Raw genomic sequence first — 17861 nt, 5'->3', positions numbered from 1 at the left:
ATCCATCATAACTATGCACTGGTTTGGATCATGAAAAAGTTGGTAACAGAGCCCTAGGTTCATGGTCAATTAGGTGTCCACAAACCCGTGCCAAGTAGAGTCTCTTTTATGGGTTTATAGCATGCCACACTTATAAGAGAGAGGCTATAAGACATTTAGGAATGTTTCCCTTTCTTGTTGTCTTACTTCAAGCTATAGAGTCTAAGGTCTTGGATTTCTTTAATTCCTATTTGCTCATTTTTTTATCATGCCTCACAAATAAAATGAACCTTGTGGGAACTCTTTTGTTCCACTTAGTGACAATGTTGATGAGACACACCCTGCTTATGGGGTTCAAACCTGGTTTAGATGTCCAGTTCCAGATTGCCCTTCTTGTGTTCCATCGGTTCCCTCTAGCCCTTCTCGAGCTCCTCAGACTAATTTAATGAACGCTGAGTTTCATTAGTTTATTCATATATTGGCTCAGTTGGTATCTTCTCAGTCCGAGCGTAGTACTCAATCTTTTGAGGCCACAAGGGTCGGCTAGTTCATGAGGTTGAGTCCTCCAACTTTTATTGGTGTCAATATTAAGGATGATCCTCAATCTTTTATTGATGAGATGAAGAAGATCCTTTAAATTATGCATGCTTCATATATTGAGGGTGTAGAGTTTGTTGCCTATCAATTGAATGATGTGGAAAACCAATGGTATGAGGAGTGAGAATAGTCAAGGGGATATGATGTTGACTTTGCACTATGGGATGATTTCTTTAGTGCCTTTTTAAACCACTTCTTTCCTTATAAGTTGAAGGAGGCAAAAGTGGAGGAATTTGTGAATCTAAGGCAAGATAGGATGTCGGTCAAGGAGTATGCCTTGAAATTTCATTAGTTGTCTAGGTATGCTCCTGAGTTGGTGTCTAACATGAGAGATATAATGCATAAGTTTGCTTCTAGGTTATCCCGTGAGTTGATTCTAGAGAGTAAAGTAGCCTTGTTGAACAAGGATATGGATATTTTTTGGCTTGTGGTGTATATGCAGCAGGTTGGGGAAGAAAAAAAGAAGTAGGTTGAGATTGATGAGAGGTAGAGTAAGAAATTTAGATTTTTTGATCAGGGTGAAGTCCAGCAGCAGAGAGGTAAAGATGTGGAAAAGTGGCCTAAGAAGAAGTGGGGGAGTTCTGGTTCTTTCTCTACGTTTAGTACTTCTTACCCGAAACTGTTGGGTGATCATTTTTCTCAGTATGATGGAGGATAAAGGGTACAGGGCATAAGATGCCCAATCTTAAGTAGGTAGGGCTCAGTCCGCTCCATCGTATCCTTCTTGCAAATCTTGTTGTCAACTACACTGTGGCTAATGTGAGATAGGGAGAAGTTAATGTTTTAATTGTGGTTAGATTGGCCATATCTAGCGTGATTATCCTTTTAGGGTTGCTTCTGGGGCTAATAAGGTAATTGTTTCCAAAGGGTGCTGCTTCTGCTTCTGGTAGCAACATTGGTTGAAATTGCTTATATGCTCTTATTTCTCATCAGGACTATGAGGCATCTCCTGATGTCATTACTGGTATGTTGAATCTTTTTTCCCGTGATATGTATTGTTTACTTGATCCAGGGTCCACTTTCTCTTATGTGACCCTATTTGTGGCTGTGTATTTTGGTTTTTGTCTTGAGCGTATTTCTGATCCTTTTTTCTATTTTTTCCCTTGTAGGAGACTCTGTGGTTGCTAGAAAATTCTATAGGGGGTGTGTGGTATTTATTGGTAATAGGTAAACTCTAGTTGATTTAATAGAGTTAGATATGGTTGACTTTAATATTATTTTAGAATAGACTAGCTGCACTTATTCTATGCTTCTGTAATTGTCGAACCCGTAAAGTCATGTTTAAATTCCCTAATGATTTGAATATTAAATGGGATGGTGGTTCCCTAGAGCCTAAAGAGAGGTTAATATCGTATCTTAGAGCACATAAATTAATTTTCAAGGGATGTCTCTATCATCTGGTCCTGGTTAAAGATTCTAACTCAGAGGGTCCTTCTTTACATTTTATCTCGGTGGTGAATGAATTCCTTGAGGCCTTCCCTGATGACCTTCCTGATGTTTCTTTCGATAGGGAGATTTAATTCGATATTGAACTTGTTCCGGACACTCGTCCTATCTCTATTCCCTCATATAAAATGGCTCCAACTGAGTTGAAGGATCTTATGGAGCAGCTAAAGAAACTTTTATACAAGTGTGTCATTTGTCCTAGTGTGTCCCCATGGGGTACACCTGTCTTGTTCGTGCGTAAGAAGGATGGTTCCCTTTAGATGTGTATTGATTATCGGCAATTAAACAAGGTAACATTAAATAATAAGTACCCACTTTCAAGGATTAATGATCTCTTTGATTAACTCCAAGGTGCCAAATTCTTCTCTATGATCGGTTTTCGGTTTGGGTATCATCAGTTAAAAATTAGGGATAGATATCCCTAAGATAGATTTCCACACCTGGTATGGGCTTTTTGAATTCTCGGTCATGTCTTTTAGTTTGACCAATGCCCCGACGACATTTATGGATTTGATGAATAGGGTCTTTTTCAAGTTTTTGATTTGTTCTTGATTGTCCTCATTAATGATATTTTGGTATACATTAAGAGTAAGAAGGATCATATTGATCACCTCTGCCTTGTGTTGCAGACCTTGAAAGATCAATAGTTGTATGCTAAGTTCTCTAAATATGAATTCTGGTTGAACACTATTACAGTTTTGAGTCCTGTTGTGTCTAGTGAGGGGATCATAGTGGATCCTTAAAAAGATGCTAAGGATAAGAATTTTGCTATACCCACGACTCCACTCGATATTCAGAGCTTCTTGGGTTTAGCTGGTTATTATAGGAGGTTTGTGAGCTTTTCATCTATTACCACTCCATTGACCAAGTTGACTCAGAAGAAGGTGAAGTTCTTATCGTCTGATGCTTTCAAGGGTAGTTTTCAGAGGCTAAAAGATAAGTTGACTTCAGCTCTAGTCTTCACTCTACCTGAAGGCACTAAGGATTTCATCATCTATTGTGATGCATCTTGGGTTGGTTTAGGCTGTATGCTGATGCAACATGGCTAGATGGTTGTATATGCCTCTAGACAGTTGAAGGTTCATGAGAAAAATTATTCGACTCATGACTTAAAGCTATTGGCTGTGGTATTTGCATTGAAAATCTGGCACTACTATCTGTATAGGGTGCATATTGATATCTTTTCTGATCATAAAAGCTTGCAGTATGTGTTTACTCATAAATAGCTTAATCTCAGGCAAATGAGGTGGCTTGAGTTGCTGAAGAACTATGCTATGAGTCTTTACTACCATCCAGGTAAAGTTAATATAGTTGCTGATGCTCTTAGCAGGTTGTTAATGGGTAGATTATCGCACATGGATAAGGATATGCGGGAATTGGTGAAGGGTATTCACCATTTGGCTAACCTTGGAGTTCGCCTTTTGGACTCTGAGGATAGTGGTGTGCTTGTGAAACAGGTTCCACAATCATCTCTTGGTTCTGAAATAAAGGAGAAACATATATTAGACCCTCTCTTGATGAAGAACAAGGATGATATAGGTAAGTAGAAGGTAATGGCTTTCGAGATCGGTGGTGATGGTATCTTGAGGTACAAAGGGAGGTTGTGTGTTATCGATATTGATGGTTTTCGAGGCAAGATTTTGGACGAGGCCCATGAGTTGCGGTTTACGGTTTATCCCGGTTCAATAAATATGTATCATGACTCAAGGATATGTTTTGGTGGAATTATATGAAGCGGGATATAACTAACTTTGTGGCTAAATGTATGGTGTATCAACAAGTGAAGGTGGAGCACATGAGGCCCGGTGGGCTACTCCTAGTAATTGAATTACCGGTGCGAAAGTAGAAGGTAATTAATATGGATTTTGTTATCGGTCTCCCACAGTCGCAGAATCAGTGTGACTCCATTTGGGTAATCGTGGATAGGATGACTAAGTACTAATTTTTTGTCGAGGACTATGCGAATCCTTTAGGAGGTCATTAATTTGTATAGTACGCCTATCTTGATTATTTCAGATTGTGGTAGTCAATTCTCATTGTATTTTTGGCATTCTTTCTAGTGTGGTTTGGGGACTCAAGTGAGGTTTAACACCGTCTTTCACCCTCAGGTGGATGGGCGAGCAGAAAGAACTATCTAGACTTTGGAATAAATGCTATGAGCATGCATAATTAACTTTGGTGGTAGTTTGTTCGGCATTTACCTCTGATTGAATTTGTTGATAACAATAGTTACTATTCTAGCATTGGTATGGCCCCATTTGAGACAATGTATGGATAGAGGTGTAAAACTCCTATTGGGTGGTTTGAGGTTGGTGAAATGGAGATGTTTAACCCGAATTTGGTTCACCAAGATGTGGAGAAGGTGAAGGTGATTTGAGATAGGATTAAGACCGCCCAAAGTTCCCAAAATTCCTATGTGAACGTAAGGTAAAGGGACTTGGAATCTGAGGTAGGAGTTTAGGTGTTCGTAAATATATTTTCCATGAAGGGAGTAATACAGTTTGGGAAGAAGGGGAAGCTCAGTCCCTGGTATGTTGACTCGTGCTTAGTTTTGAGAAGGGTTGGTAATGTTGTATATAAGTTAGAATTGCCTTCTTGTATGATTTTCATTTATCCGGTATTCTATGTGTCCATGTTGCAGAAATGCATGGGTGAGCCTTCATTTGTTGTTCCCTTGGAGAACAATGGTATTTCAAATTCTTTATCCTATGAGGAGGTCCCAGTGAGGATCTTGGATTGGCAAGTTTTTCGATTGTGAATGAAAGACGTGGTTCGATAAAGGTTCTATGGCGAAATCAAAAGTTTGAGGAAAAAACTTAGGAAGCCGAGGAGGACATGAAGTCCAAGTATCCATTCTTATTCCCTATTCTGGAAATATGTGTTGAAGGTGTGTGTATATTTTTTACATCTTTGTTTTCTAACTTTGTTAAAGAAAGATTGATTTCCTTAGCGTCTTTGTTTTCTTACTAAGTTAAAGGTGGGAGTAGAGATGTTTGGGGTTTAATCATGATAGATAATGCCTCGTCCCATCATTCAAGGATGAATTATCCTAAGTGGGGAAGACTGAAATGCCCTAGACTTTGGACTTTGCAAATTTCATGAGCTTTTGGATCTCTGCCCTTGTTACGACTCATACCACGAGTCGTATGGTATGGTTACGGGTTAGGTGACTCTAATCGTAGGTTAACTAGTGTGTTATTAGCCAAGTTCTGTCCTGGTTATGAAAGACTTCTCATGAGTCATATGATCATGTGATGAGTGGTTAGGGTCCAGTCATATGTTATATATTGTCCAAGCCCTTGGCATTCTGTGTTAGTCACGACTAGACCATACTAGTCGATGGACTAGTGACGAGTGGGACTAGGAAGTCATAAGTTGGACAGTGTGTGGTATCCAATTCTCTATTTTGATAATGGTATGCCCTCAACCTGGTTGTGAAATTTTCACTGATGAATTGTGTTTTGAACTAAGGCATTGGCCTAAGAATGCTCATGATTGGTAAATGATTTTATGAAGTCCTTGTTGGCCATAAATTGATTTGAAACACTAAATAGGTTCAAGTTCCTAAATAATGAATTAAATTGACGTCTTTGTTAGACAATGGGTTTGAGTCCCAAGGTTATTAATAATAGTTATAGCATGTTGTACGCTTGAAAGTAAGGTTGATATGACGATACCAACAGGATTCTTTTGGTAAGTAATTGGATTAATGGTTGTGTATGTGTAATGAATGTTTTAATTGGGCTTTAAAGATGGATGTGTAGCTGGGCCATGAAAGTGGAGTCTGAAGGACTAACACTAGAAAATGCACTAGTCGGTGCTGGTGTCTATATGATCAGGAGGTTTGAGTCCCCCGAACTAAATATATAAATGGGAGGTTCTGGTCCCTCATATTGTATACATTGGTGCTTAAGTCACCTCGACTATGAAGGGAGGTTCGAGTCCCCATAAGGCATATACGAATATGGATATTCTTTGGTTCATGCGGCTACATGCACTGGGCCCTTCCAGCTAGGGGAGATCTGGGCCCATATAGCCCATGGGTGCCTTGTTATATGACGGTTATACTATACAACCCAAGTTAAGGTTTTCAAAGTTCATGCTAAGCCTTGTTCCCTACCCCGGCATGTGATATTATATATATATATGTATTTCATATGATACCATGCTTTGGATGTTGTACTGGTTTTGAACTGTTGTCATGACATTATTTTAATCCTCTATTTCTGGGTTACATGATAGAGCTCCAACTGCTAACCATTTTCAGACAATGTATCCCCACGCGATGCAGGCACTAGAATTTTGTCTAATTTTCTTTCATAGTAATCAGGTGTTCGAGTTAGTTCGAGAGTCGACATTAAAGTGGTGAGCTTCCATACTTTAGAAGGTTTCATTTCATGGTCCTTATTTCCTATGTCTTAGACCTTGTTTAGAATTTGTTTTGGCTACTGTCGAGGGCATGTCCAAAAATTTTATTGATTTTGGTTTTGTGTAGGCTTTGTTGGATTACTGTGGACTTGGGTATTTTCATTTGGTTGATTATTTCGGTAATAAACGATTGTCCAGTTATCGGTGGATGGTATAGAAATATGATGAATCATTATTAGTTTTATTTTATGTTATCTTGTTATATGTTCGAAATTCATCTGACACTTGAAGTTGTTGCATTAGCTAGGTTAGGTGAAGAGGGTGATCTCCAGTTCACGTGGTACTTGAGATACCCGTCATGGCCAGGCCTTGGTTCATGTCCTGACAATCTCAAAATTGTGTCTTGTTGTTTCATAGAAGCTTGTTTAACATCTATTATCGCGATTATCATCCAAATTAAGGTAAGATTTCATCACTTTATTGGTGAATTTCTTAGTTTTTTTTTTAATCTAAAACCACAAATCCAATTAGGGCTTGACTTTAGCCCAAAGTTTGCTTGGTTTGCATCCATTTCTTGAAGGTTATGATTCCTTGATGATTTATGAGTATTGGGTTGACCTAAAAAATGCGTTTTCCATAAGTTGGACCTACTTAGGATTTTTGGTAATGTTTTGGGACTCGAAGTACAATAGTGCAATATGAGTATCATTAGACTCATATTGATGAGTAAATTATGATTTTAATAGTGTGATGGCATTTTGGGATTATGAAGTGAAGATGGTATTGGTGAATGATGTGAGGTGTTGCGGTTCAGCTTTGAGGTAGACTTCTACCCACCCTTCTTCGAAGATGATGTGTGATATATATTGCGTGTGAATGTGAATGTTAGGCTTGATTATAATTAGAATAACTTAGCCTTGATTATTGATCTTTAGGGATTAGATAAAGGTTTTGGACCCGTAAGGTGGTATGTTTATGCCCCTTTTTGAATCCTATTACCTTCTCCCTACAGTGAGCTAATTTGTAGCATGGTTATGATATATTGTTAGGTTTGGAATGTGGTTTAAGTGTGGAATCATGGGTTAGTACGATTAACCTTGGTTGGGCTAGTCTAGTGGTCTTAAAATTATAATTTGGGTAGAGTGGGTTGAGTTCCAGTGGTGGAGCCAGACTTTTGGTTCAGGGTGTTCATATTTTTCCTTGGGCAAAGAACTGCAGAAATGCACACTCTTGACCACTGGACTGTGCTTCTCTGGCTTGTCAAGGGTGTGCAACAACATGTATATAACCATAAATATCTATATTTAACCTATATACTCAAAAAAAAATTTCGACGAAGGGTGTTTATCTGACCACCCTTCGTCGGATGTGGCTCCACCACTGTTGAGTGCCCATGTTTCTAGGTAGAGTTCCTATCTTAAGATTAGTTATGTCTTTCTTAACATCTAGAAGTTGAACTAGATATCTTAGCCTAGTTTGTCTAAACATGGAAATCGAGGATTAGAAGTGGGATTGTCTGACCCACTTAGGCCAAGATTTGTGTTAGCATTGGAATTTAGTTGGGAATGTTGGGCATAGTTGAGACTAGTAAACCTTAGAGTATGGTTACTTTGTGGTTTGGCGAATTGTGATAGTATTTTCCCTGCATAATGATTAAATGGCTTATGGCCATTATTTCCTTATAGAAATGATATTGGGCCTATAGAGATGCTATTTCCTCTAAGTTATGATAATTGGCCTATAGAGATGATGTTTCCTCCAAGTTATGATAATTGACCTGTAGCGATGATATTTTCTCTTAGTTATGATAATTGGCCTACAAAGATATTATTTCCTCTTAGTATGATATCTGTCCTCTAGAGATGATATATCCTCTTAGTCATGATTTTTGGCCTATAGAGATAGTATCCCTCATAGTCATGATGTATGACCTATAAATAGAAGATGCCTCTTAGATGTGAGATGCTTATTGGTATATTACACCTCCTAGATGTGAGATGATCACAGATAAGTATTATGGATTATAGATATGTTATGACTCATTGTTAGTCTATGACTTATAAATATGAGATGACTTACTAATATGATTATTAATATGAGTTCCGAATACGTATGTGGGCCTAAGGTCGTGATTACGATGTTATGATTATTCCAGACACATTATGGGACCAAGGGCCATGTTATGATAAGAAATGAATATCCGGAAAGTAGTTATCCTTTTAAAGGATACAGTTGTAGCTTATGAATTTATGTATTTTTTTATACACATCTCTCCAGTATGGAATAAAGGAAGATGTGGTATGATGTTTATGATTCCAATGTTTAAATACTGGTGATGGCATGCATAGATTTGGTACATTTATTATTATTGCATCGGTGATTGATACGATTCCAATTAGATTATAATCTTATTATTGTTGTCACTAAAATAAGGGCTAAATCCCACTTTCTACCTTAAAATGGATTTCTTCACAATAGTAACTACCTGACTTAATGAGTAAATTATATGTGTAAAAGAGGTTAATAATGACGTTTTACAAATTTGACTGAGATATATTCCAGTCCATGATTTGACACTACTATGTACTTCGGTCGTGAGATATTCCGACCCTTTCACACTTTTATAGAGATTTAGTTGGAAAGTTCACTCCGAGAAAAAAACTTATAGATTTGCACTCTTTTAGCCACGACTTAAGTTCCTGCACCAATATTAAATACACTTATTAATGATGTGATATTTATGATGAACAATGAATTATGAAAATATACTCTACCTGCTTCCTTTTTCATATCTATTTACTTTAGCCCTCGTGGGGCTTGCACTTTACTTTAACCCTCGTGGGGCTTGTACTTTACTTTAGCCTTTGTGGGGCTTGCTCTTTATTATGTGACATTGATTTGGATATTATGATGATTATATTGATACCCAAAAAAGCAAGAGAATATCAGAATGATATGATGGTACCCGACAAAGCTAGATGATATTGTGATGATGATGCTGATACCCGACAAGGCAGGAGGATATTATGACGATGTGATGATACCCGAAAAAGCTGGAGAACATTGTGATGATGAAATCGATACTCGACAAAGGTGGAGGATATTGTGATAATTATATACCCAGCAAGGCCGGAGCTTGATTATGATGATTGTAGTTATTATACTGATAATTGTGGTATTGTAGATTCTATAGCATTTATTCTTACATGCGCATTACCTATCACTAGACGAACCTATGTATATCAGTCATTATAGGGCGGTTTGATAGATATGGGTAATGACTATGCCTTGTGTTGTTGTATGCTGATTGAACATTCCGAGCTTTGGGTTGTGGGGGTATGCATAGGATCGTCTAAGTATTTGGTTGTCCGGAATAATCCGCTATTAGCACTATTATTGATATTGTTATTATCATTGTTATGATCATTATTATGGCTAGTTTATGATAGATTGGTCATTGATTCGGTATCAGGATTTGAGGTATGTTTCTGGCCTCTTTTATCTTGCGATTCCATTGTTATGCATAATTATTTCATGTTTAGCCATATGGATTAGAAACCCTGAGTATGATAGTATTAAATCCTGATAGGATTATAATGAGGTCTTAGAATATAAACATGATGATTTAGGTTATACTTTGAGTTGACCTCATATACATATATATACATATAAATATACATACATACATAGCTATGGTACTACCATATATACCTTCTTCATTTGTTCATACTGTATATTCACTTGGCCTTGTATATTGTTATCTACCCTTCTTTCGCCCTTTATTCATATATTAGCATGGTATATAAAGTATAACATTGAGATTTATGAATTTTGGACATGAATAGGATAGTTCATCCTTGATACTTCCTTAGCCTTATTATGTTAGTCTCTTAGAAATGACTAGAATAGGTTATCCTTATTATCTCATTGACCTGTTATATGATTTATGGACTTTTGGGTGTAGTCTCTATTCTATTTGTATGTTGTATATATCTGTTTTATCTTTGGAGCTCAGTTAATAGTTGCCTAGCGAGTACCATTCGTTTGGTACTCATACTACACTTCTGCAGCATGCAGATCATAGTACGGGTCATCGCTGTTGATGTGTGCACCGTGCAAAGCAACCATGGTTCTAAGACTCAGAGTGAGATCCTGAGTATTACTTATCTCTTTTGTATGTATTAGATTAGTCTCTATATTGTATTTGGAGATAAGTTATATCAATATAATTTATTCCATCTATTCTGCTTTTGTATTCTTATTATACTAGAAGCTCTTGTACTGATACCACTAAGTTTTGAGACTTTATTATGTATTGAGCTTTATTTCATTTATTCCGCATTCTTTTTCTTATATTATTATGTAGTCCATTACTAGCCGTGCCGGACTACGGGTTTGGCTTGCCTACTGGTGCATTATGGTAGGCTCCATCATGGCTTGAGAAATTAGGTCATGACACAACCCTTAATATATATAGACTACCTGCATTTTAATTGATTTTTATCCATCCAAACTCAGTTCCCAAAGGCCTAGACATCAAGATCCCATTCACCTACATTAAATTTATGCTTTCTAACCTAAGTCAATGCTACAAATTTATCCTTAGCTTACTTGGATGTCAACCAACTGTAGAAAGGACAAACAAATGCAATTTCCAACCATATCGATGCATTATCATCGAAAATACATGGGTTTGGACCCATCAACACCTCTTTCACCTCTTTTCCAAGGTTCCAAAGCATGGGAGATAATCCTTAGGGTTTTTGGAGCCTCTCACGTCTTTATTCACCACACTACAATATTTTTGGCCTAAGGCCACACTAAATCTAGACAACACTTGTAAAGTGTTGCCTCAAATATTTTTGGGCACACTTTTAAAATATAACCTTAATTTGTAACTTTAATCCACGATAATTTTGACAACACTTGTAAAGCATGATGTTTAATGTTATAGGCTACACTTTATAAGTGTTGCCATATCATTATATAATTGACAACATCTTTACAAATATGATTACACTTTTAAAATATGCTAATTTTATTATTTTAAAACAACAATTTACAAGTATTATCTTATAACTTTTCAAAAAATTTACATCAAAATATGATGTTCCCTCCAATACTAAAATTATATTCCTCCAATATATTCTATTCCATCCAATTTGTAATTACCAAAAAAAAAAACAAATCATAAAACATAATCTCCAATATATTCTATTCCATCCAATTTGTAATTACCAACAAAAAAAACAAATCATAAAACATAATACGCACCATCACACACGCACACATTGGATGCCGGCACTTGTCAACCCTAGGCCGGTAGTTGGCATAAACGCACACACTATCACAGATTGAAGAAAGCTCCAATTGCTTAAGAGTTTCCATAAATGCACACACTAGCACAGATTGAAGAGAGCTCTGATTGCTTTACTACTAATCAATTGCTACTGCTCTGAAAGAAAGCTTCGATTGCTTTACTAATGCTCAATTGCTACTGCTCCAAAAGAAAAAAAGCTTCGATTCCTACTATTTACTACTCAATTGCTATTGGCATCCCAGAAATGTTAAGGACTGAAGATTTTCCCAGAAATTAGTGCGGAATTGGGTTTTCTCCGGTTGACTTCCTAAGGTCAGCTCCGATTAACTCTTTTTTTTTTTTTTTTTCTTGTTTCTGTAATGCATGAATTTTCTTGTGAATCTGTGGTTTGATTTGGGCAAATAAATTTTTTTATGAATTGGGCAAAGAGAAACCCTTTTAAATTTGGTTTATCTGGGAGAGAGGAGGTAGATGAACGGACCTCTGTAGATTTACGACAGCTTTGGCGTTGTTGTTTTAGGTAGATTTTATTATTAGGGATAAAAGGGAGACTTAACAAGAGCAGGGAATATGAAAATTAAGGCCCGATTAACTTAGTTATATAAAAATAGATTAGTATTAGACCTTAGTATTAATAGGTCACTTCTTTTTTGAATTTTAGGAGGCTGCTAGTGTTAAACATCACATATTTTCATTAAAAAAGTTTTAGAAATGCAGCAACAATAGTACTCTGTGTGTAGTAATGAAGAAGAATTTGTGTTTTTTGGTGTGGATGTTTATTATGAATGAAAAAATGGAGGGAAGAAAATGAATGATATTATGGATGATAGATAGATAGATAGCCTCTCACTCATTTTATGGTTGTTGTTGCCTATTTCATTATATGTGTTTTTGGTTCCTAATGTGCTAAGACTTTTGTTTTTTTGCATCATATGTTCACTGTTTGTACAAGGTAGCTAAGAAAGAGGCTAAGTTAGCAGTTACGGCTGCCAAGTCAGCAGCTTTTGAGAGACTGTATTTGGGATTAGAGGAGAGAGGTAGGGAAAAGAGGTTGTTTAGGCTTGCCAAGTCAAGGGAGCGTAAGGGACAAGATTTGGACCAAGTGAAGTGCATTAAGGGGGAGGATGGTAGAGTTTTGGTAGAGGACGCTTTAATTCAAAAAAGATGGCAGTCGTATTTCCATAAGCTCTTGAACGATGAGGGGGACCGAGGTATTGTGTTAGGAGAGCTGGAGCACACCGAGGAGTCTCATGATTTTGGATATTGTCGGCGTTTTAAGGTGGGGGAAGTCTGTGAGGCTATTCGCAAGATGCGGAGGGGCAGGGCTATGGGGCCTGATGAGATTCCGGTGAATTTTTGAAAGTTTTCTAGCGGTGCAGGGTTGAGGTGGCTAACCCATTTGTTTAACAATATCTTCAAATCTGCTAAGATGCCCGAGGCGTGGAGATGGAGCACGATGATTCCTGTCTATAAAAACAAAGGTGACATTCAGAGTTGCAACAATTATCGTGGTATTAAGTTGTTGAGTCACACGATAAAGATTTGGGAGAGGGTAGTGGAGCGGAGGTTGAGGAAGTTAGTTCATATTTCAGAGAATCAATTTGGTTTTATGACTGGTCGCTCGACGACTGAGGCAATTCACCTTGTGCGGAGGCTGGTTGAGCAGTATAGAGAGAGGAAGATGGATCTCCATATGGTGTTTATTGACCTGGAAAAGGTGTAGGTTCTGTGGAGATGCTTGGAGGCGAGGAAGATACTAGTGGCGTACATCCTTTCGATTAAGGACTTGTACGAGGGGGTGAAGACCTGGGTAAGGACCGCGGGAGGAGATTCTGAGCATTTCCTGGTCTTGACAGGGCTGCATCAGGGATCGACTCTTAGCCCGTTCTTATTCGCATTGGTGATAAATGTGTTGACGAGGAATATACAAAGGAAGGTCCCTTGGTGTTTGCTTTTTGCGGATGATGTAGTTTTGATTGATGAGTCGCGCCGAGGTGTTAATGAGAAGTTGGAGGTTTGGAGACAGACCCTCGAATCTAAAGGATTCAGGTTGAGTAGGACCAAGACAGAGTACTTGGAGTGCAAGTTTAGTGACTCGAGGAGAGAGGACGAAGCGATAGTGCAATTGGAGTCGCGTGGTTTGTAAGAGGGATAGTTTTAAGTATCTTGGGTCTATGATCCAGGGGAATGGAGAGATTGATGAGGATGTTTCTCACCGTATTGGGGCAGGTTGGATGAAATGGAGTCTCGCCTCGGGACTTTTATGCGATAAGAAGGTGCCTCTCAAACTAAAAGGTAAATTCTATAAAATTGCGATCTGGCCGGCCATGTTGTATGGAGCGAAGTGTTGGCTTGTTAAGATTTCTCACGTCCAAAAGTTGAAGGTGGCGGAAATGAGAATATTACGTTGGATGTGTGGTCATATGAGGGCTGACAGGGTAAGGAATGACACTATTCGGGAAAAGGTGGTGTGGCTTCGGTGGAGGATAAGATGTGGGAAGTGAGGTTGAGATGGTTTGGTCATGTAATGAGGAGGGGCACGGATGCCCCAGTTCGTAGGTGCGAGAGGTTGGCCTTAGAGAGTTTCAAAAGGGGTAGGGGTAGACCGAGGAAATACTGGAGAGGCGTGATTAGAAGTGACATAGAGCAGTAAGCAGCTTACTGAGGACATGACCCACGATAGGAAAGTTTGGAGAAAGAGCATTAAGGTAGAGGGCTAAGTAAGGTGGTCGAGCCGTAGTCGGCAGATAGGAGAGGTTGGCGGAGCTTGGGTGTTAGGTCTAGGTTTGTGGGAGGGAAGCCCTTGGTTTGTTAATGTACATTTTTGTGGATGTTATTGCTCTGTTGTTTTATCATGTGCCCTCAGTCGGTTAATTTACTTCATTTTCTTTTTTTTTTTGGTCTATGGTCCACTGTCTTGAGCCGGGGGTCTATCGGAAACAACCTTTCTACTTCTTCGGGGGTAGTGGTATAGACTGCGTACATCTTACCCTCCCCAAACCCCACTTTGTGGGCATATACTGGGTTTGTTGTTGTTGTATATGTTCACTGTTTGTGTTAGGCATTTTCTACTAAATTAATTGGTAGACAATGATTCTTTGTAATGAACTTCAGAGAAGACTGAAACTTGAAGGACCTGGTTTGTGCAATGCTCTTCTCGTATTTTTATGTGTATTTTTATATAGGCATGTAGACAATATCTTGTACAGTATGTAATGTCTGCTTGTGTCCATCATTTTTGTCTACAGAAGTATCAAACATGTGATGTTGTAAGCTCTATGGTGTTAAAAGGCATCCTACATTTATGCAGTTTAGTGGACAAGTTGTTTTCACTTTATAGGCTTTACATCCATTGGTACTAGACGTGATGATTTTGTGCACTCTATGGTTGTTTCTGTAGAGTTAGTGATACAACAGTCTGTTCCCGAGGTAAGGGAATTGGACAATATACTCAACTTGACGTTCATTTGTTTAAATTAGCATAATTTGTTGGGTCACTAATTTAAATATCTGAGCTTTAAACTGGGAATATTTGGAGGATTGCCTGACTAGTTTGATTGTTCTTTTACTAGTTTATTGTGCTATTTTTTTTGGCCATTCTTTGCTTATTCTCTTTTATACTAGAGATGATATACTCCTGGATGTGCTTGACCTTTACATGATACTGGGTGGAAGTTGAATTAAGTCACTGAATAACTATAATAGTGTGAATGGATAACAGTTTAGATATGTGTTTTATTGCCAAGAGTAAATTCTCTATGTTTATAACTTTATATGATGAACAAACAGAGAAATTATGGGGTTGTTCTTTATACCAAGCTATTCGCTGCTGCTCAGTTCAGTTCTTCTACAAATAAAGCATTATATATTTCCCAACCTCTTTCAGTTGCAAGAAATGGATCCTGGACGATATGGCCCCCATCAAGGATGGGAAAAAAACAATCGTAATTGTGGTTTCCTTCTTAATCACATAATGGATATACATGAAACTAGGGTCATATGACTGTCCAAAAATTTTTCGGCATCTCTTAAAGAACATTGAATGAAAGTCGTGGGAGAGTGAGGATGTGGAATGGATTTGCCTAAACTTCCATCCATGATTTTAACTTGCTGACACAACTTATTCCCTTGAATCCACAGGCTTTGGAGGGTTATAAAGGAGTTCACGAACCATATTTTCGGTGAGTGTTACATTTTTCACCAAAAGGGTAATCAAATGGTTAATTTAAATTTATAAAGACTCAATTTTTAAATGTACTTGGCTTATTATATTACAATTGAAAAGTAGTTTCTTTGGAGAGAAAGAAATAGGAGAGCTTTTAGAGGGTATAAATTATAAAAATGAACTATTACAATTGAAATGTAGTCTTATATCCCTTTTTTTGGGTGCATGCATAAAGTTCCTCTATGTATAGATAATTGGGTGTTATTAAAAAGAACCACATTCGGAAACAGCCTGTCTACCTCACCTTTGAGGTAGGTGAGGTAGTAGTATGGAGTGCGTATATTCTACCCTCCCCAGACCATACTATGTAGGGATATACTGGGTATGTTATTGTCTACTGTTTGGTATAACTTTGTATATGTGGGCTTTTGATGCCCAAGTTTTGTTATAAACTTAGTACCTTATAAAAAAATGAAGAGATATTCATCAAAAAGAATTTTGTCAAGAGCTCAAACTTTTGGCTCAGATAAAGTGTACACGTTCATTCTCCCGGGCATAATAGTATCTTTGCAAGCACTTAGGTAACCGAGACAGATGCAAAACGAGTGGTTCCTATTTCCACAGTTATATTTTCTGGCATTGTCACTCATATTGGTGCTGAGTCGCGAAATAACGATGAAATTTATGTTTCTTAGAGGGATTCTGACAAGTCAATTTTTGAGCGTCTGGAAAGGAAATTTGAAGCCGCACGTGCTTCTCCAGCTCAAGTTAACTTTGGCAGAATTATAGACTGCATCTAATTCTGATGCGCTCTTTCTCTTGCTCTTGTTTGTGTTGTATTTAAGTTACGAGCACACAAATAGCACTGGAATGACATTTTTGGTATGGAACATAATACTTATTCTACTACTTGATTTTTGCTAGGTATTTTTTGCTATCTTTTTGTAAGTTGTTTGTATCTGATCTAAGCTACTTTGCTTGCCTTATAACTATAGTATTTGGCTGCAAGTTTCTTAAAAAATTGCTACTTGAAAAAAAAAGCTTTAGAAATATTGTTATATGAAGTTTAATATTTACCTTGTTAGCTTGTTCATCAATGAAAAGAAAAAACGAAAAAGAAAGAATTTTGACTTGCTCATTCATTTACTTCTTGTTTCCTGGTTGTTCCTCAGTTATCCTTCAACTGTACTCGTTATAGTTTGGACAATAGGACATTGTTGTCTCATTGGATTCTTTTGCAGAACTTAGTTTAGAAGGTGAGCAATAGGATGATGGCTTATTGGCAACAATAAGAGATCCAGTATGAATGGTTAACTATTTTTTCAGCTCGAGCTTGTTTTTTTACATCAGATAATTCTCTTTCCAACCAAGCAATTAGTAATCTATTTTTTTTCTCATCACATTAGAGGATGTCGGATTCAGACACCTACATGTTTAGCTTACTGATCTACAATTCTGCGTTTGTTCTCAGATTCTCCCTCATGTTTTTTGTTACATAATTCAATATCTTAGGTACACATGGAGGCTGAAAGAAAGGACATGCAAATGCCAGGGGACATAGCCCAGTTGCGAATTCCATTTCATGAAAAAATTACGTACGGAGTTGGGAGTAAGGTATGCTGTGTCTGGTAACTACAATTTATCATAGCTTGTAGGAGAAATTATCTGTGAAAGATACTTTAAGTTATTACCTATTCAGATTTCTGGATTTCAAAATAATTTTCTCGTAATGTCTAATTTGTTTGTTGATCAAGTCTGATTAGTTGAGCAGCTTTGTGTTTTTTTCTCATTTCCGCATCTTGGATTTCTACTAAATGCTGATTGATGTATAGTTTAGTTTCACTGGTTTAATATTTTTTTCTATGTTTACTATCAGAACAAATTGGCAGTGCTGATGAGGCTTGTACCTTTGCAAATTTCTCTGTGGCGCTAACTGCTCTAGTTCAACAGTGACAAACCACCCACAAAAGGAGTCCTTGCTGTGAA

At 37.6% G+C, this 17861-nt stretch overlaps 1 long non-coding RNA gene across 1 annotated transcript; it reads left to right on the top strand.

Annotated features, from left to right (window-relative positions):
- Positions 1–11631: 11631 nt before the first annotated feature.
- LOC107842560 lies at positions 11632–17861 on the top strand. Its single transcript, XR_001665877.2, has 3 exons — positions 11632–12022; positions 17388–17489; positions 17752–17861. It is a non-coding gene; the product is annotated as an uncharacterized LOC107842560 (long non-coding RNA).

This window comes from Capsicum annuum, chromosome 9, assembly GCF_002878395.1.
Source record: "Capsicum annuum cultivar UCD-10X-F1 chromosome 9, UCD10Xv1.1, whole genome shotgun sequence".
Lineage (NCBI taxonomy): Eukaryota > Viridiplantae > Streptophyta > Magnoliopsida > Solanales > Solanaceae > Capsicum > Capsicum annuum.
The sequence above is the reverse complement of the archived record's forward strand: the minus strand, read 5'-3'. Positions and strand labels throughout refer to the sequence as shown.